The 18,059-nt window shown below is 37.7% G+C and overlaps 1 protein-coding gene and 1 long non-coding RNA gene across 3 annotated transcripts in view; one reads left to right on the forward strand and one right to left on the reverse strand.

Annotated features, from left to right (window-relative positions):
• The window catches only part of RABEP1 (rabaptin, RAB GTPase binding effector protein 1), a 103,438-nt gene that overhangs the window by 73,148 nt on the left and 12,231 nt on the right, over positions 1–18,059 (reverse strand). The window lies entirely within an intron of this gene.
• LOC309651326 lies at positions 1,598–10,975 on the forward strand. The gene is made up of 2 exons (XR_014258004.1): positions 1,598–3,028; positions 3,359–10,975. It is a non-coding gene; the product is annotated as an uncharacterized lncRNA (long non-coding RNA).

The raw sequence follows: 18,059 nt of genomic DNA on the forward strand, positions 1-18,059 counted from the left end.
TCTTTGTTGCGGTGCGCGGGCGTCTCATTGTGGTGGCTTCTCTTGTTGCGGAGCACGGGCTCTAGGCACACGGGCTTCAGTAGTTGCGGCACGCGGGCTCAGTAGTTGTGGCTCGCGGGCTCTAGAGCGCAGGCTCAGTAGTTGTGGCACACAGGCTTAGCTGCTCCGCGGCATGTGGGATCTTCCTGGGCCAGGGCTCGAACCTGTGTCCCCTGCATTGGCAGGCGGCTTCTTAACCACTGTGCCACCAGGGAAGCCCCAGCAGTCTGTTTTTTAAAGTTAATAAAATATAATAGGAAATATCAGCAGCACATTTAATATGGGTATGTGTTATTTCATAACTGGGTTGCAATGGAAAAAGTGTTTCTTACTGTGGAGAGAGGTTAAAATAGTTTGAAAACCACCAATTCCTAACTCACGCAGGAATCCATTTCTATAACAACACAGACGTGTGATCATATGGCTTACACATGAACATAAATCTAATAACTCAGTTCACTGCCTCATGGGGTAGCCAATTCCACCATTAAGAGATTTTAGATTATCTTTCCCCCTTTACTTGGACAATTGGTAATCTATTAGAAATATCTGTTTTTAGTATCAGGACCCTAAATCATCTTCCTGAGAGATCTTAGTTCTGGCCTACAGAATTAGCAAGGAAAATTTCTAATATCTAACATCTATACTTGCCCTCTCCTTTCTTCTCCAGATGAAACATCTCCTAACCCTTTAATAACTTCTAAATTCTTCAGTATCTCAGTTGCTCTCTCTGCACACTACAGTTAGTCAAAATTCTACATAAAATAGGACACACTGATCCTAACACAATACCAGCTTAGTAGAAACATTATATCTGGGAGCTAATGTACTGTAAATTTACCCTAGCTTTTTTTGGCCATGACCTCACATTGTCATTGTTAGCCCGTAAGATTAATGTTAATCTAACACTGTCCTTAAATCCTTTTCACTTAAACTTAAGCCAAGGCTTCCTCCAACCTATACTAGTGTGGTTCAGCCATACTGCAGAGTTTTGTTTGAAAACAAAGTTTTAAGTTAAAGCTAGAGATAGAGCCCTTTGGTGCATCACCCGAGATCTCAGGAGAGGTTGATATTGATATATTAGATTGCTCTATTAGTTACAAATTCATTCCAACTATCCTCAGTATCAGATCACATTTCATCTTATCCGTGATTTCATACCAGTATAGTCAAATGCCTTATTAAAATTCAAAAATAAGCCATCTACAATTTCAGAGTCAGAGAGGCTTGTGCTTCAACCCAAACCCAAGCACTTCCATTATATGAACTGGGGAAAACAGTTTAACCTTTCCAAGATTTCATTAAAATAAAGATGATACCCACTTTGCAGAGTATCACATGCAATGAGGATTAAATATACCATCATATAAAAGCAACTCACATATAATAGGCACTTAAATGTTACTATTAACAACTTCAGAATTTAAATAATTTCAGGTTGATAACTGTCCTTAAAAAAAACGGAGATGTACATTAGGCTCAACTTGTTCTAGAGATTCTTCCTAGTGATAACTACAAAATCATTTTATTTTCTAAAATGTTCATAAATCACTTACTTAATAATCAATTCCTTTTTAAGTGTTCCAGAAATTGTATTTAAGCAAAGTTATCAATTAAGACAAGCAGGTAAACGAAGTTTTGAAAAAAGTCAAAAACAGAGAAAAGAAGCAACTGTGAACAAAAGAATGGGGATTTCAAGAAATGTTCAGTAGATAAACAATGCAGTATAAACTCTATTCCAGGCTCTATTCCTATATTTTTAAAGGCTATAAAGCTATATTCCACCATATACTCCCATATGGAATATATATTGACAATGTGAACCATGCGAAGTCTGAAACAAATAAAGATAACTTGAAAAATAAATTATACACACTACTATATATTAAATAGATAACCAACAAAGACCTACTGTATAGCACAGTGACCTATACTCAATATTTTGTAATAACCTATAAAGGAAAAGAATCTGAAAAAGAATATATGCACACACACACACACATAACTGAATCACTGTGCTGTATACCTGAAACTAACATGACATTGTAAATCAACAGTACTTCAATTTTTAAAAAAAGCTAACTATATGGTTGAAATAAACTATGGACATTTTTGAATACTGGTCAAGATATACAATACAGTTCAACCACCATTACATTCATTTTACCAGATAATTTTTCAATCACCTTAATTTCTGATTACATTTAGCCCAATTACCATAACTGTCAAAAGCCTGTGTTCAACAGCTGATATAAATATGCATGGATAAAAATGGATAGTTACCTATTCAATTTGTACAAACTGGTATTATTCTACTTCTCAAGTATATCAAATACCAAATGCCAAGCCAGATGAAAAGCATGATTGTGTCATTTGCAGAGGCATGGATGGACCTAGAGACTGTCATACAGAGTGAAGTCAGTCACAAAGAGAAAAACAAATATCGTATGCTAACACATATATGTGGTATCTAGAAAAATGGTATAGATGATCTTATTTGCAAAGCAGAAATAGAGACACAGAGGTAGAGAATAAACATATGCATACAAAGGGGAAGGGCGGGGGGTGTGGGATGAATTGGGAGACTGGGATTGACATATATACACTATTGATACTATGTATAAAATAGATAACTAATGAGAACCTACTGTATAGCACAGGGAATTCTACTCAATGCTCTGTGGTGACCTAAATGGGAAGAAAATCCAAAAAAGGGGATATATGTATACGTATAGCTGATTCACTTTGCTGCACAGCAGAAACTAACAAAACATTGTAAAGCAACTATATACTCCAATAAAAATTAAAAAAAAAAAAACTGGAAAAAAAAAAGAAAAAGCATGACTCTCACTGGACTGATAAGCAGATATCAGTCTGCTTATATTATTATCAGATAATATTGGATATTTAGATATTTTTAAATATTTTAATATTTTACAAGACAAAGCTATTCAAAACTTAAATACCTTAAGTTTAAAACTTAAAGAAGGCTTACTGGGCTTCCCTGGTGGCGCAGTGGTTGAGAATCTGCCTGCCAATGCAGGGGACACGGGTTCGAGCCCTGGTCTGGGAAGATCCCACATGCCGCGGAGCTGCTAGGCCCGTGAGCCACAATTGCTGAGCCTGCGCGTCTGGAGCCTGTGCTCCTCAACAAGAGAGGCCACGATAGTGAGAGGCCCGCGCACCGCGATGAAGAGTGGCCCCCGCTTGCCGCAACTGGAGAAAGCCCTCGCGCAGAAACGAAGACCCAACACAGCCAAAAATAAAATTTAAAAAAATAAAAAAATTAAAAAAAAAAAAAAAAAAAAAAGAAAAGAAGGCTTACTTAAGGAAACAGCCAAAAGAATTCAGTTTTCTGAATAACTGAATGCCTATTAACTCTACTGGCATTCACAAGTAGAACTACATCATGCCACTTCAGGACCTGGCTTGGAACTCTGAGAATTCACTATCAGTGAAGTTGCATTTAATCCTTATTTTGTGCTTGAATTAACCAAGTGTCAGTAAGGTTGCTGGTGGGAATGCAAAATAGTACAACCACTTTGGAAAACAGTTTGGCTGTTCCTTACAAACACACACCTACCATATGATACAGAAATCCTACAAATGAAAACATATTTCCACACAAAGATTTGTATACAAATGCTCGCAGCAGCTTTACTTATAATAGCCAAAAATTGGAAATAACCCAAATGCCCACTATAAATGGACAAATAACAGTGTATCCATACAATGGAATATTAGACAGCAACAAAAAGGAATGCATTACTAATCACACAACATGGCTAAATCTCAATAACATCATGCTCAGTGAAAGAAATCAGATACAAAAAGTATGATCCCACTTACATGAAATTCTAGAAAAGGCAAAACGATAATGACAGAAAGCAGATCAGCATTTGCCCAGAAGTGGGGGGAGGACTTTAACCACAAAGTGTCATGAAAGAACTTTTTGGGGTAAAACGTTCTATAAAACAATTACGGTGATGGTTACAAACTACATAGGTTTTTGAAAACTCATGAATCTATATACTTAAAACTAGTAAATTTTAGCATAAATTATTTTTTAATCAGCTTTATTGTGGTATGTGTTTACAATTAAAAGAATAAATTAGTGCTTGGTAACAGCCTAAGTGCTATCCTCATAGCCAATTTTATTATCCTCATAGCACTTATCACTATCTGAAGTTATTTCTCTAAATATCTGACTGTTTAAATATTGCTCCATACTCAAGCAGACCCTCAGTGAAAACTGAGACTTTACGTATTCTGCTCGTTGCTACATTTCCAACACCTAGAACTGTGGCTAGCACATGGAAGGTGTTCAATAAACATTTACTAAATAAATAAGTAAACGAAAAAGTGAGCTGGAATAACTAAAACCCACTGATGAAGAGGAACATAAGTCAGGATTTTAAAAGATAGCAAGGATCTAAAGAAGCAAAGGAGAGAAGAGTATTCAACTGGGAACAATCAAAGGCAAAGGGAGCAAGACAGTAACGCATATCTGTCTAGGAGCCAGCAAGCAAACATCTCTGACATGGGGAAAACTGCGACTTTCCCCACTTTGCACGTTAAGTCCCAATGAGTTACTTCTTGGCTTTCCAATATGGTAGCCACTAGCCACATGAGGCTACTGAACACCTGAAATGTGGCTATCTGCATTAAGGTATGTGTTAAGTATGAAATATATATGGAATTTTGAAGACTTTAGTACAAAAAAAATTTTACTATCTCATTAATACTTTCTATAGTGATCACATGTAGAAATTGTAACATCTGGAATATACTGGGTAAATAAAATACATTATTAATTACCACAGAAAGTTATACACAAATGTTCAGAGAAGCATTATTCATAATAGCTAAAAAAAGGAAACCCAAATGTCAATCAACTGATGAATGGATAAACAAAATTTGGTATATTCAGACAACGGACTATTATATGTCCAAAAAAGGAATGAAGTACTGAAAAGTTACAAGAGCCTTGAAAACATTATGTTAAGTGAAAGAAGCCAGACACCAAAGGCTACATATTGTAGGATTCCATTTATATGTAATGTCCAGAAAGGGAAAATCCATAGCAACTAAAAAATTAGTGGTTTTGAGTTAAAACCACTAATTAATTAATGGTTTTAATTAAATTAAATGGTTTTAATGGTTTTAATTAAAATTATTTTGCTATATGAATTAAATCTCAATAAAGCTGTTATTTTTTTTTAATTTATTTCACTTGTTTCTCTATTTGGAAGTGTTTGTTTTGATTTTTTTTACTTTTTTAATGCGGCTGCTAGAAAAAACTTAAAGTTACACCCTTTGGCTCACATTACATCTCTACTGGACAACACTGTTGTAGAGAGCTTATGGTGGGGGGTGATACCCTGGATATTTTGAGCTCTCAGTTTTACCTCTATTTTTCTTACACTCTCCATTTTTCCCAATTTGCCAGCCTGCTTCAAGTATCACCATACTTCAGGGCCAACTTAGACACTAAGATCAGTCATCTTAAAACGCTAGATTCCCTTCTCCCCTGTGCTTTTACAGTTAACACAGTGTTACTCTACTATAGTATGCAGACTGTTACTGGTCTAATAAGATAAGGAGTTTGTGTAAGAACATAAAATCAACTAAGACCCTAAGCACATTGCTCAGTTCATCGGACATTTTCTGATGAAGGAAGCAGTACACTAATTTACATTCTGGTGCAAGTTCTTTCTCCCCTTGCAGAGCACTGCTGTAGTAGACAACTGTCATATCCATGGCTGCCCATCATTTTTTAGTCTTTCTACATTTAAAGACATTCCATTTTATGAGTTTCAGCTCTCCAAAACAGAATTCAAACACAAATTCCCAGTCTCCCTTGAAACCAGAATGCAGGCATGTCACCTAAGGCTCTCCAATCAGACACACACAAATGCAACTTCAATTCAGAACTGAGCAGTGTAAAGAAACAAGGTTCCATTCTTGCTGCTGGAAGGCTTTCAGTAGCTTCCCAGTGGTTAGTCCAGTTCCTGAAGCAGAAACGGCATCAGTGAAAGCAGCAATAGCAACTGTATTAAAATGGAGCTTCATATGCTCCTCGGCACCAGAGGAAAACAGTCTTTCCTGTCAGGCCAGTTCTGTGGCAGCTTTTAGCCATAGACAGCAGTGATTCTCAAAGTGTGCTTCTGAGACCACAGAATCACTATCACCTGGGAACATGTTAAAAGTGGAAATTCTCAGACCCCATCGCAGACCATCTTGATTCAGAAATTCTGGGTGTGGGGCCCAGAAATGTGCTGTAATAAGCTCTTGAGATGCATGCTACAGTTTGAGAACCAATGGCCTAGAATCTATTTCTCCCTGCTTTCCCAATGACTCTGTAAACTACTTCACATCTTCTCAAAAATTCCTTTTATGCTTAAACCAGACAAAACGTTTTGTGTGCAACAAAAAACACTGAGTGAAACATACCATATTGTCACTCCCATCATCATTCTCTTAAAAACTGCTCATAGAATGCTAGACACTGATTAAAAGAAAAAAAGAAAAAATCCACAAAGGTTAACATTGGTTAGAAAATAGAAAAAACTCTGGAAACTCTGCTTATAATCAACCCGGTTGATTTATTTCATGACAGTATGTGGAGGCACATACTGACTTACTTCCGAAGAGTACAGGAGTACAGTACGGAAAGGCGAGGGAGGGAGGGAGAGAAACTTCAGTTTCTTGAAACTGTAACAAACACTACCCAGCAGGGGTGATCAAGGCTAGCATCAACATAGATAACACTCATAAGCCACGCTGATAGTATGCATCCTTGATATGATGCAATGAAAATGGCACTTTACCTGTGTGGTCTTCTCCCCAAAACCCACAATCCCAGTCTATTCATGAGAAAAACATCAGCCAGATCCCAACCGACGGACAGTCTACAAAATACCGGATCAGTGCTTCTTAAAACTGACTAGGTCATCAAAAAGTCAGAGAAACTGTCATAGTCCAGAGGAGCCAAAGTACACATGGTGACTAAATGTAATGTGGTGTCTAGATAGTATCTAGAAACAGAAAAAGTTTATTAAGAAAAAGCTAAGGCTTTGCAGCCAATTAAGCCAACCATGCTCTTTTCCCCGCGGGGGCCCGGTGTGCAATGGCTGCAAACAGCAGCCTCCTCCATAGTGTATGCAGCCTGTTGCCTGTATGGGTTGCCCTAAGAGACCCTGGGAACAGCCCTTTCCAGTGGACATTCGTGACTGGCACGCTGTCCCCAATCTAGGCTCCAGACAGGTATGCATGGTGCCTTTGGAAAGCCCCAGGGCACAGTGGCCAGGGTCCACATAGGCCAAGTCATAATGTCCATCCGCACCGAGCTGCAGAACAAGGAGCATGTGATTGAGGCCCTCTGCAGGGCCAAGCTGAAGTTCTCTGGCTGCCAGAAGATCCATGTCTCCAAGAAGTGGGGATTTACTAAGTTTAATACAGATGAATTTGAAAATATGGTGGCAGAAAAGCGGCTCATCCCAGATGGCTGTGGGGTCAAATACATCCTTAATCGTGGCCCCTGGACAAATAGCGGGCCCTGCACTCATGACAGCCTTGACACTGTCCCCTCCTTACTCACGCCCACCAATAAATTCTACTTTCCTGCCAAAAAAAAAAAAAGAAAGATAAAGCTAAGAAAATCTGAATAAAGCAGGGACTTTAGTTAGGAGAAATGTGTCAATATTAGTTCATTAATTTTGACAAATGTACTATACTAATACATCATGTTTTTAACAAGGGAACCTGGATGTGCAGTATATGAAAACTCTGTCCTATCTTTCCAACTTTTCCATAAGTCTAAAACCATTTTAAAATAAAGTTTGTTTTTTTTTTAAGCTATTGGCTAAACTGAATGGTTTTCAAATTCAAATAAATGAATACCTTTACTAAAGCTGTTACCAGAGGTCTGGCACTGTTCACCACGCAGCAAAGAGCAACTAGCCCTCCACACACCATCCCCACCACACTGCTCCGCCTCCAAAAGAGCCTTCAAGCTTAATAGAAATGAAAACCTCATGCATTTGAATGCTTAGCTGAGTAGACTTCCCTTCCCATCTGACTTACTATTATACTCTATAAGATCCAATTTTATCTCCTAACAAACTTAGTTTTGCTTAGAGTCAGAGAACAAAGGATATAGAAAAAGCAGAGTTTAGAGATTAGTGCAGTTTGTTGAAAAGCCCCATAAGTGAGGAACAGATCCCACTGACTGGATGACTGGGTCACAGAGAAAAAACGAAATAAAACAATGACTAGAACTGAACTGGAATTTGGTTACATTTAAAGTAAAAGCAAACAAACCTAATTTTTAAAAATTCAGCAGCACTGGGGAAGTCACCAGTATATAGCTTGGTCCCAAAACTAATGTTCATAATAAGCCATTGATAAAAGATTCAGTGATATCCAGTGTACTCTGTTTAAGAAAACAGGGTAAAAGTGTAATTTATTTCAGAAAAATTGCTAAGAAAAATACATGCTATGCTCCTAGCACCTAGAACGTGGTCTCTAAATACTGTTTCCCACAAAAAGTAACCAGGGTTCCTTGGAAAAAACTCTGATTCCCGGCCTGGGGCAGGAAGTATACAAGATAAACCTGGAACATCTTCGCACCTATTGGGGTTTTATCAAAGGACTTCCCTTTGTAACAAAGGAGTCAACTTACAAGGATTTAATGGGCAAAGATGAGATAATCTGAGCATCAGTGTGGTAGGTTGAACCAACCCTCCCCTTAGATGTATTAATTTCCTAATCACCAAACGTATAAACATTACCTTATATGGTAAAAGATATAATTAAGTTAAGGATCTTGAAAACAGTAGTTTATCCTGGACTATCCAGTGAGCCATAAATGCAATCGCATCTACCCTTACAAGAAACAGGAGTTCCTCAGCAGACACAAAGAGGACTATGCAATGTGATAACAGAAGCAGAAATTGGAGTGAGGAAGCCAAGGAATGCCAGCAGCCACCAGAAGCGGGAAGAGGCAAGGAACAGATGCTCCCCTAGAACCTCTGGAAGGAGCACAGACCTGCTGACACCTGATTTCAGCCCAGTGATACTGATTCTGGACGTCTGGCCTCCTCAACTGTGAGAGAATAAACTCCTGTTGTTTTAAGCCATCCAGTATGGTAATTTGTTGGAGCAGCCATAGTAAACTAATATAATCAGTAACTACAATGAAGTAAAACATATACATTATTTAAATCTATGTGTTCTTGATGATATACGAAGGAAAAAAAAAACCTGATTGGTTACCTTTGAAGGGTTCTAGGCAACCAAGTCATTATTTTGAAAACTGGTAACCAAAGAGAAAACTAGTAAGCATTTATTCTCCATTTCCTACACCTTAAGGTAGCAAAATATACAAGGAGAATTTTTCTTTACAGAACTATTCCAGCTAATAACTTGCTATTTTACAAACCCTAATGAATGGAGAAATCTAGGCAATGATCAACAGTCCTAACATCTCAAAAAGAGACAACCAGACATTGTGAGCCTCCTGACAGAGGTACACTCTACCACTTTGAAATATTCTTTTAAAAAGCAAAACAAAACCACCACAAAAAAATATAACACATAATACCATATTTCAAACAAACAAAAACCTGGACCTAATCACTACTTTAGATCAAACTACCAATTTAGAGGAAACACAGAAGGCAGAAGAATATGGAGACCAACACCACATGGATGCAATTAGGAAATTCCAGGTGTGAACAATCTACAGGGTGGATTTCTTCAACAGACAAATTGTAAGGGCAAAAAACAGACAGGACACACCAACCAATCTTAAGGATGGCTTTTATTTTGGATCCTGATTTGAACAAACAATTTTTTTTTAAGTTGAGACAACTGAGGAAATTTCAACACTGACTAGATATTCAGAAACACTAAAGAATTACTGTTACTGTTTTTAGGTGATATAGTAGTACTGCATCTTATGTTTACATACATACTAAAATGTTTCCAAATGAAATCATCTAGTGTCTGAGTTTTGCTATTAAAAATCCAGGAGGAGGAACCTCCCTGGTGGTGCAGTAGTTAAGAATCTGCCTGCCAATGGAGGGGACCCGTGTTCAATCCCTGGTCCGGGAAGATCCCACATGCCACAGAGCAACTAAGCCTGTGGGCCACAATTACTGGAGCCCACAAGCCACAACTACTGAAGCCCGCACGCCTAGAGCCTGTGCTCCGCAACAAGAGAAGCCACCGCAATGAGAAGCCCGCGCACCGCAACAAAGAGTAGCCCCTGCTCGACCAACTAGAGAAAGCAACGTGCAGCAACGAAGACCCAATGCAGCCATAAGTAAATAAATTAATTAATTAAAAAACAAAACAAAACAAAACAAAAAACAAAACAACAACAACAAAAAAAATCCAGGAGGGGAGATGAGGAGAGGGCTATAGGTGAAACAAGACCGGCCATGCATTGATAATCATGATACATAGAGAGAGGGTGGTGGATCTACATACTAATCTCTTTACTTTTCAAGTGTTTAAAAAAAGTGTTTAAAAAATTCCATATAAAAGACTAAGTTTGTTCTTTTTTTTTTTTTTTTTTCTTTAAGTCTTACCATTTCTGTGTTTGAGGGCTTAAGTCTAAATCAGCTGAAAAATAGTGTACCTGGGCTTCCCTGGTGGCGCAGTGGTTGAGAATCTGCCTGCTAATGCAGGGGACACGGGTTCGAGCCCTGGTCTGGGAGGATCCCACATGCCACGGAGCAACTAGGCCCGTGAGCCACAACTACTGAGCCTGTGTGTCTGGAGCCTGTGCTCTGCAACAAGAGAGGCCGCGATAGTGAGAGGCCCGCGCACTGCGATGAAGAGTGGCCCCCGCTTGCCACAACTAGAGAAAGCCCTAGCACAGAAACGAAGACCCAACATAGCAATCAATCAATAAAAATAAATAAATAAATCTTAAAAAATAATGTACCTGTAAAACCAACCCTCCACCATTCCATATAAAGGGGCATTATACATATTCACACATACAATTCACAGTGGAGAACTATTAATTAAAAATTTAATTATTTCTGGTTACCAATTCCTTTAATATAAAATGAAAATTTGCTCAGAATATTCTGAAGATTTTTTTTATCGTTTACATAGGAAAAAGTCAAGCCTAACACAACATATGATACCTCTTAGAACCATGTTTGATTATACTGTAAAACAAATCAAATTCCCTATGTACACACTGTCCTTCATTGTAACATGGAAAACCTAAAATGTAGATGTAATTTCTTATCTCCCTACACTTGTGTTATAAAAAGACTACAATATAACTACACAGCTGATATTAGAAGTTATTTATCAGAAAAAAAGTTCTTCATAAATAATAAAAAGACAAGCATTATATTTTATTTATAAGGAAAGTTGAATGCATTATTTATGAGCTTTTCAGAAATATCAAAGTCATACATAGAAAGGCATCAGAATTTTGATAAATAGTTATCCTAAGTGTGGATAAATAAGATTAATTATATGTCCCTGAAGGGGAAATGAGAAACCAGTGGGTAAAAAAATTTCCAGGAGAGAGCACTGATGTTAATGACACGGGGAGGGGGGCGGTGGGGGGGATGTCTCTCAAAGCTAGAAAAAAGAATTAAATAACAGGAGCTAACAGTTAAGTATCCCCTATTCATCAGGTATTATATGGGAAGCCGTACAGCATAACAGTTGAAAGCACAGGCTCTGGAATTAATGTCTGAATCCCAGTTCTGCCACTTATAAACTGGTTCCTTCTCTCTACCTGTAAAAATGGGGACTAGAATAGTACTACCTTCTAGGGTTGTAGCAAGAATTAAATAATTTACATATAGCTCTTAGGCAAGTTATTTTATACACTGGCTCATTAAATTTTCAAAACAAACCATAAAGTAGGCATACCATCCCCAGTTATAGGTGAGAAAAAAACATTCTGAGAAATTAAGTAAAATGCCTATTGTTGCACCGCTAGGAAGTGGCACAGCTGGGTTCAAACACTCACCTGCCATGGCCTAGAAAGATTTCCCTGTGACTATAAGTATTTAATAGTGATTAATATAGGACTTATAAACAAGTGTAATACCACCTTCTAGGGGTGGCTCTTTTATTTAGTCACACGTTAATTTACATGTTGAAATATATATACTTAATTATAAGTTATTTTCCTTCACACTGAAGGCATTATACTGTTAGGGTTTGTTTTTTCTAAGTCATTTGTATAACTTTATCAGAATGGTAAAGGTGCATTCTAAAGCATTTTGTTATAAACCAGTGGTTCTCAACTGGAGGTGATTTTGCTCCCCAGAGGATATTTGGCAATGTCTGGAGACATTTTTGGTTGTCACAACTAGGGGTGGGGGGGGGGGGTAGGTAAGAGCACTGGCATCTAGTGGGTAGGGGCCAAAGATGCTGCTTATTTAACATCCTACAATGTACAGGACAGTCATACAGAACAAAGAATAATCCAGCGCAAAATGTCAATAGTGACAAAGGTAAGAAATCTGTTATAAACTGATAGGGAGGGTTGAGAACTTCAGATACAAAGTGACACACTAGAAGACAGGTAAAAAGTCCCTTCCAAAAGGAAACTATAAACAAAACGAAAAGGCAACCTATGGAATGGGAGTAAATATTTGCAAACGATACAACTGACAAGGGCTTAATTTCCAAAATATACAAACAGCTCATACAACTCAACAACAAAAAACGAACAACCCAATCGAAAAATGGGCAGAAGAACTAAATAGATACTTCTCCAAAGAAGACATACAGATGGCCAAAAGGCACATGAAAAGATGCTCAACATCACTAATTATTAGAGAAACACAAATCAAATCTACAATGAGGTACCACCTCATACTGGTCAGCATAGCCATCATTAAAAAGTCTACAAATAACAAATGCTGGAGAGGGTGTGGAGAAAAGGGAACCCTCCTACACTGTTGGTGGGAATGTAAGTTGGTGCAGCCACTATGGAAAATAGTATGGAGGTTCCTCAAAAAACTAAAAACATTAGGGGCTTCCCTGGTGGCGCAGTGGTTAAGAATCCGCCTGCCAATGCAGGGGTCATGGGTTCGAGCCCTGGTCCGGGAAGATCCCACATGCCGTGGAGCAACTAAGCCCATGTGCCACAACTACTGAGACTGCACTCTAGAGCCCACGAGCCACAACTACTGAGCCTGCCTGCCACAACTACTGAAGCCCGTGAGCCTAGAGCCTGTGCTCCGCAACAAGCCACTGCAATGAGAAGCCCACTCACCGCCACTAAAGAAAGCCCACGTGCAGCAACAAAGACCCAAAAATAAAATAGATAAATTAATTTTAAAAAAAAACAACTAAAAACAAAGCTTCCATATGATCCAGCAATCCCACTCCCTGGGCATATATACGGACAAAACTAAAATTCAAAGAAATACATACACCCCTATGTTCATGGCAGCACTTTTCACAATAGCCAAGGCACGGAAACAACCTAAATGTCAATCAACAGATGAATGGATCAAGATGTGGTACATATACAATGGAATACTACTCAACCATAAAAAAAAATGAAATAATGCTATTTGCAGCAACATGGATGCAACTATAGATTATCATGCTAAGTGAAGTAAGTCAGAAAGAGAAAAACAAATACCATATGATATCACTTATACATGGAATCTAAAACATGACACAGGGACTTCCCTGGTGGCGCAGTGGTTAAGAATCCGCCTGCCAATGCAGGGGACACGGGTTCAAGCTCTGGTCCGGGAAGATCCCACATGCCACGGAGCAACTAAGCCCGTGCGCCACAACTACTGAGCCTGTGCTCTAGAGCCTGTGAGCTACAACTACTGAGCCCGCATGCCACAACTACTGAAGCCCGCATGCCTAGAGCCCATGCTCTGCAACAAAGAGAAACCAACACAATGAGAAGCCCACGCACCGCATTGAAGAGTAGCCCCCGCTCGCCACAACTAGGGAAAGCCTGTGTGCAGCAACGAAAACCCAATGCAGCCAAAAATAAATAAATAAATAAAAATTTAAAAAAAAATGACACAAATGAACTTACCTATGAAACAGAAACAGACTCAGAGACATAGAGAACAGACTTTGGGTTGCCAAGAGGGAGCAGGGTGGGAGATGCACAGATTGGGAGTTTGGGGTTAGCAGATGCAAACTATTATATATAGAATTGATAAACAACAAGTTCCCACTGTAGAGTACAAGGAACAATATTCAATATCCTGTGATAAACCATAATGGGGGGACTTCCCTGGTGGCACAACGGTTAGGACTCTGTGCTCCCAATGCAGGGGTCCGGGTTTGATCCCTGGTCAGGGAACTAGATCCCACACGCATGCCACAACTAAGAGTTCGCATGCCACAGCTAAGGGGCCCGTGAGCCACAACTAAGGAGCCCACATGTGGCAACTAAGGAGCTGGCGAGCCACAACTAAAGAGCCTGCCTACCACAACTAAGACCCAGTGCAACCAAATAAATATTTTTTTAAAAACCATAATGGGAAAGAATATGAAAAAGAATATATATACATGAATCACTTTGCTGTACAGAAGAAATTGACACAACACTGTAAATCAACTATACTTCAATTAAAAAAAAAGTCCCTTCTAATCCTAAAATTCTATCACCTTACCATACCTGATTAAAACATATCCAGGATATATTTCAAGACAGATAACTATGTAGTAATCAACAGCAAAAGTCTTAAAATTCTGTATACTTTTCAACCCAGCAATTCCACTGCCAAGAATATATCCTAAAGAAGTAATAATGAGAAGTATGCATGAAGATTTAATTGCAGGACCTCCCTGGTGGCGCTGTGGTTAAGAATCCACCTGCCAATGCAGGGGACACGGGATTGATCCCTGGTCCAGGAAGATCCCACATGCTGCAGAGCAACTAAGCCTACATGCCACAACTACTGAGCCCACATGCTGCAACTACTGAACCTCACGCCCCCAGAGCCCATGCTCCGCAACAAGAGAAAGCACCGCAAATGAGAAGCCTGTGCACCTCAGTGAAAGAGTAGCCCCTGCTCACCGCAATTAGAGAAAGCCCACATGCAGCAACAAAGACCCAATGCAACCAAAAAAAAAAAAAAAAGATTTAATTGCAAGAATATTGACTTCTTTAAAGTATCAGAATTCCAAAACGTTAGAAACAAGCAAATGTCTAACAATAGAAAAATGACCCCCCAAATTATGAGGTATCTATACAAGTTTCAAGATGAAACTTTTTCGAAAGAAACTGTAACAAATTCTATCAAATCTACAAGGAATAAATATGTCCTATGCTGTTTAAAATGCCTTCAGCATAATAAAAGATGGAATGTTTCTGAATTTATTTTACTAGGCTAGTATAATCAAGGTACCAAAACCCAAGGTGGTACCAAAATGTAAAACTATAGGCCAATCTCAGTTATGAATGTAATTTTGCAAAAAAAAAGTTAAAACATTAGCAAACCTAATCTAGATACATACTAGAACAATCCATCACAAACAAGCTGAGTTTACCTCAAGTATACAAAATCTGTCCCAACATTAGGAAATCCATTGATCAATTCTGTTAGAGATCAAAAAGACCTGAAATAATCTCAATGCATTACAAAGAAAAGGAAAAAAAGTAAAGCAATGAAAGAGGAAACAGCTATGAGAAACAAAGAATGCCCAATATATGGATGATCTATGTGCCTAAAACAGAAAACCCAACAAAGAGAACTAAGAAAATACTAAAAGAAAAAAGAAAGAAAATACTAAAAGATTTAAGGGAATAAATACTCCCAAGAGGAAATCAGAAGTTAATCTGCAAGTAAAAAGTAATAAAGATGTGTGCAAACAGGCTCACATTGGAGGAAAATAGAAAATAGAGGGAGGACTTCCCTGGTGGTCCAGCAGTTAAGATTCTGTGCTCCCAATGCAGGGCACCCAGGTTTGATCCCTGGTCAGGGAACTAGATCCCGCATGCCACAACTAAAGATCCCACATGCTGCAACTAAGACCCAGCGCAGCCAAATAAATACATATTTTTTAAAAAGAAAGAAAAAAAATAGAAGGAACTTGGATCTTGGACATCCTTGAACAACTGAACCAACCTTGGAATGCTTTACTTCTAAACTTGTTACACACAAAAAAACCCTTTACTTGTTTAAGCCACTAGGGACTGCATTTCCAATTGCTATGAGAGGTATTCCTGATACGAAAGAATACATCAAAATGTATATATATCAGAAGTATCAAAATTTAAATGTACATAAATCCTTATTAATTGTTTCAAAGGTTATTAAGGTAAGTATTTGCACAAATATTTAGAGATATATGTAGCAGGATGTTTACTACAGTGTTAACTGCAAAAGGAAAAAAAATTTAAATATATACCAAGAGAGACCTAGTTAATCATGTTATGGAATCCATACAATGGATTACTATGCAGTCATTAAAAATAACATTTATTACTTAAGCAGGAACAACATCCTATAAAAATATTAGAATTTTCATTGAACTTTTAAGAGCTTTTTTCATATATTTTAATATACATATAGGGACTTCCCTGGTGGCCCAGTGGTAAAGAATCCACCTTCCAATGCAGGGGACGCGGGTTCAATCCCTGGTCGCGGAACTAGGATCCCACACACCATGGGGCAACTAAGCTCGCGTGCCACAACTACTTAGCTCACACACCTCCACTAGAGAGCCCACGTGCTACAAACTACAGAGCCCACGTACCACAACTAGAGAAGAGAAAACCCACACGCCACAACTAGAGAAGCCTGCATGCTGCAATGAAAGATCCCGCATACCTCAACGAAGATCCCGCATGCTGCAGCTAAGACCCAATGCAGCCCAAAAAATAAAAAATAAATAATTAATATACATATAAAAACCCTGGAAAGATAACATATCAATAAGTGAATGGATATTATCTTTGGGTAATTTTTTTATGCTTTTCTACATTTTCTAAATTGTTTGCAATAGGTAGTATTAATTTTATCTAAAATTATAAAATAATTGCTTACAGAAAGAAAATGAATGACTTAATAAAAGATATGGAAGTCCTAACTTGACAAACAGCTCATACAGAAACAACTTAAAAATTCAAATGATATTGAAAAAAAAAAAAAGGTCAACAATTTCAGAAAAAAACAAAAAACGAAGAAAGTATAAGTGGATATCTAATTGATATTGAGATAAAGCAGGTCTTTAAAGGTATCAAAGCATTATCAAGTTTGTTCAAAAGAATTCTTAGGCTTCTCTATACCATACATTAGCAATAAGAGAAAGAATAAACTTGGACAATATCTGTAACAAATAAAAGACAAAGGCCAATGTCCATGAAATAAAGATATTTATAAATTAATAAGAAAATGGCAAAGGACATGAAGAGGCAATGCACAAAGAAAACAGATGGTCAATACATTTTTTAAAGCCTAATCACACCCACCAAAATGGTATCTTATTGCTGTTATAGGTTGCATTTAGAAACTTAAAACAGCAATAAGATACCACTTTGCCTATGCTATTGGTAATAATTAAGTCTATACTTAATGTTAACAAGGGGGAGGTAACACTAAAAGACATCAGCACTAATGGCAGAAATGTAAAGTAGAACGAGATATCTGGAAAGCAATTCAGCAATATATAAATATATCAAAACCTCATACTTTTTGATCCAGAACTCTCTGGGAAATAATCAAAGATGACATCAAAGACTAATGTCCAAAGATGTCTCCTGTAGAATTATTTACTAATAGCAAGATCTTACAAATAATCAAATAGGCAGTAATAGAAAAATAATTAAGTTATTTTTATAACTTAATGTATAACAAATATATGATAAATTAGACTTTTAAAACCAACGTTTTCTGAAAAACTTACAACACAGAAAAATTTTACATCATAATTAAAATAAAAATAGCAGAATATAAAATCACATGTGCAATATGATCAACTGGTTAAAAATTTTATTTGTTGATATAAAACATGGCCAAAAATACACTAAAATGACAAAATAT

This window comes from Balaenoptera physalus (genome assembly GCF_965194825.1).
Source record: "Balaenoptera physalus genome assembly, chromosome: 20".
NCBI lineage: Eukaryota > Metazoa > Chordata > Mammalia > Artiodactyla > Balaenopteridae > Balaenoptera > Balaenoptera physalus.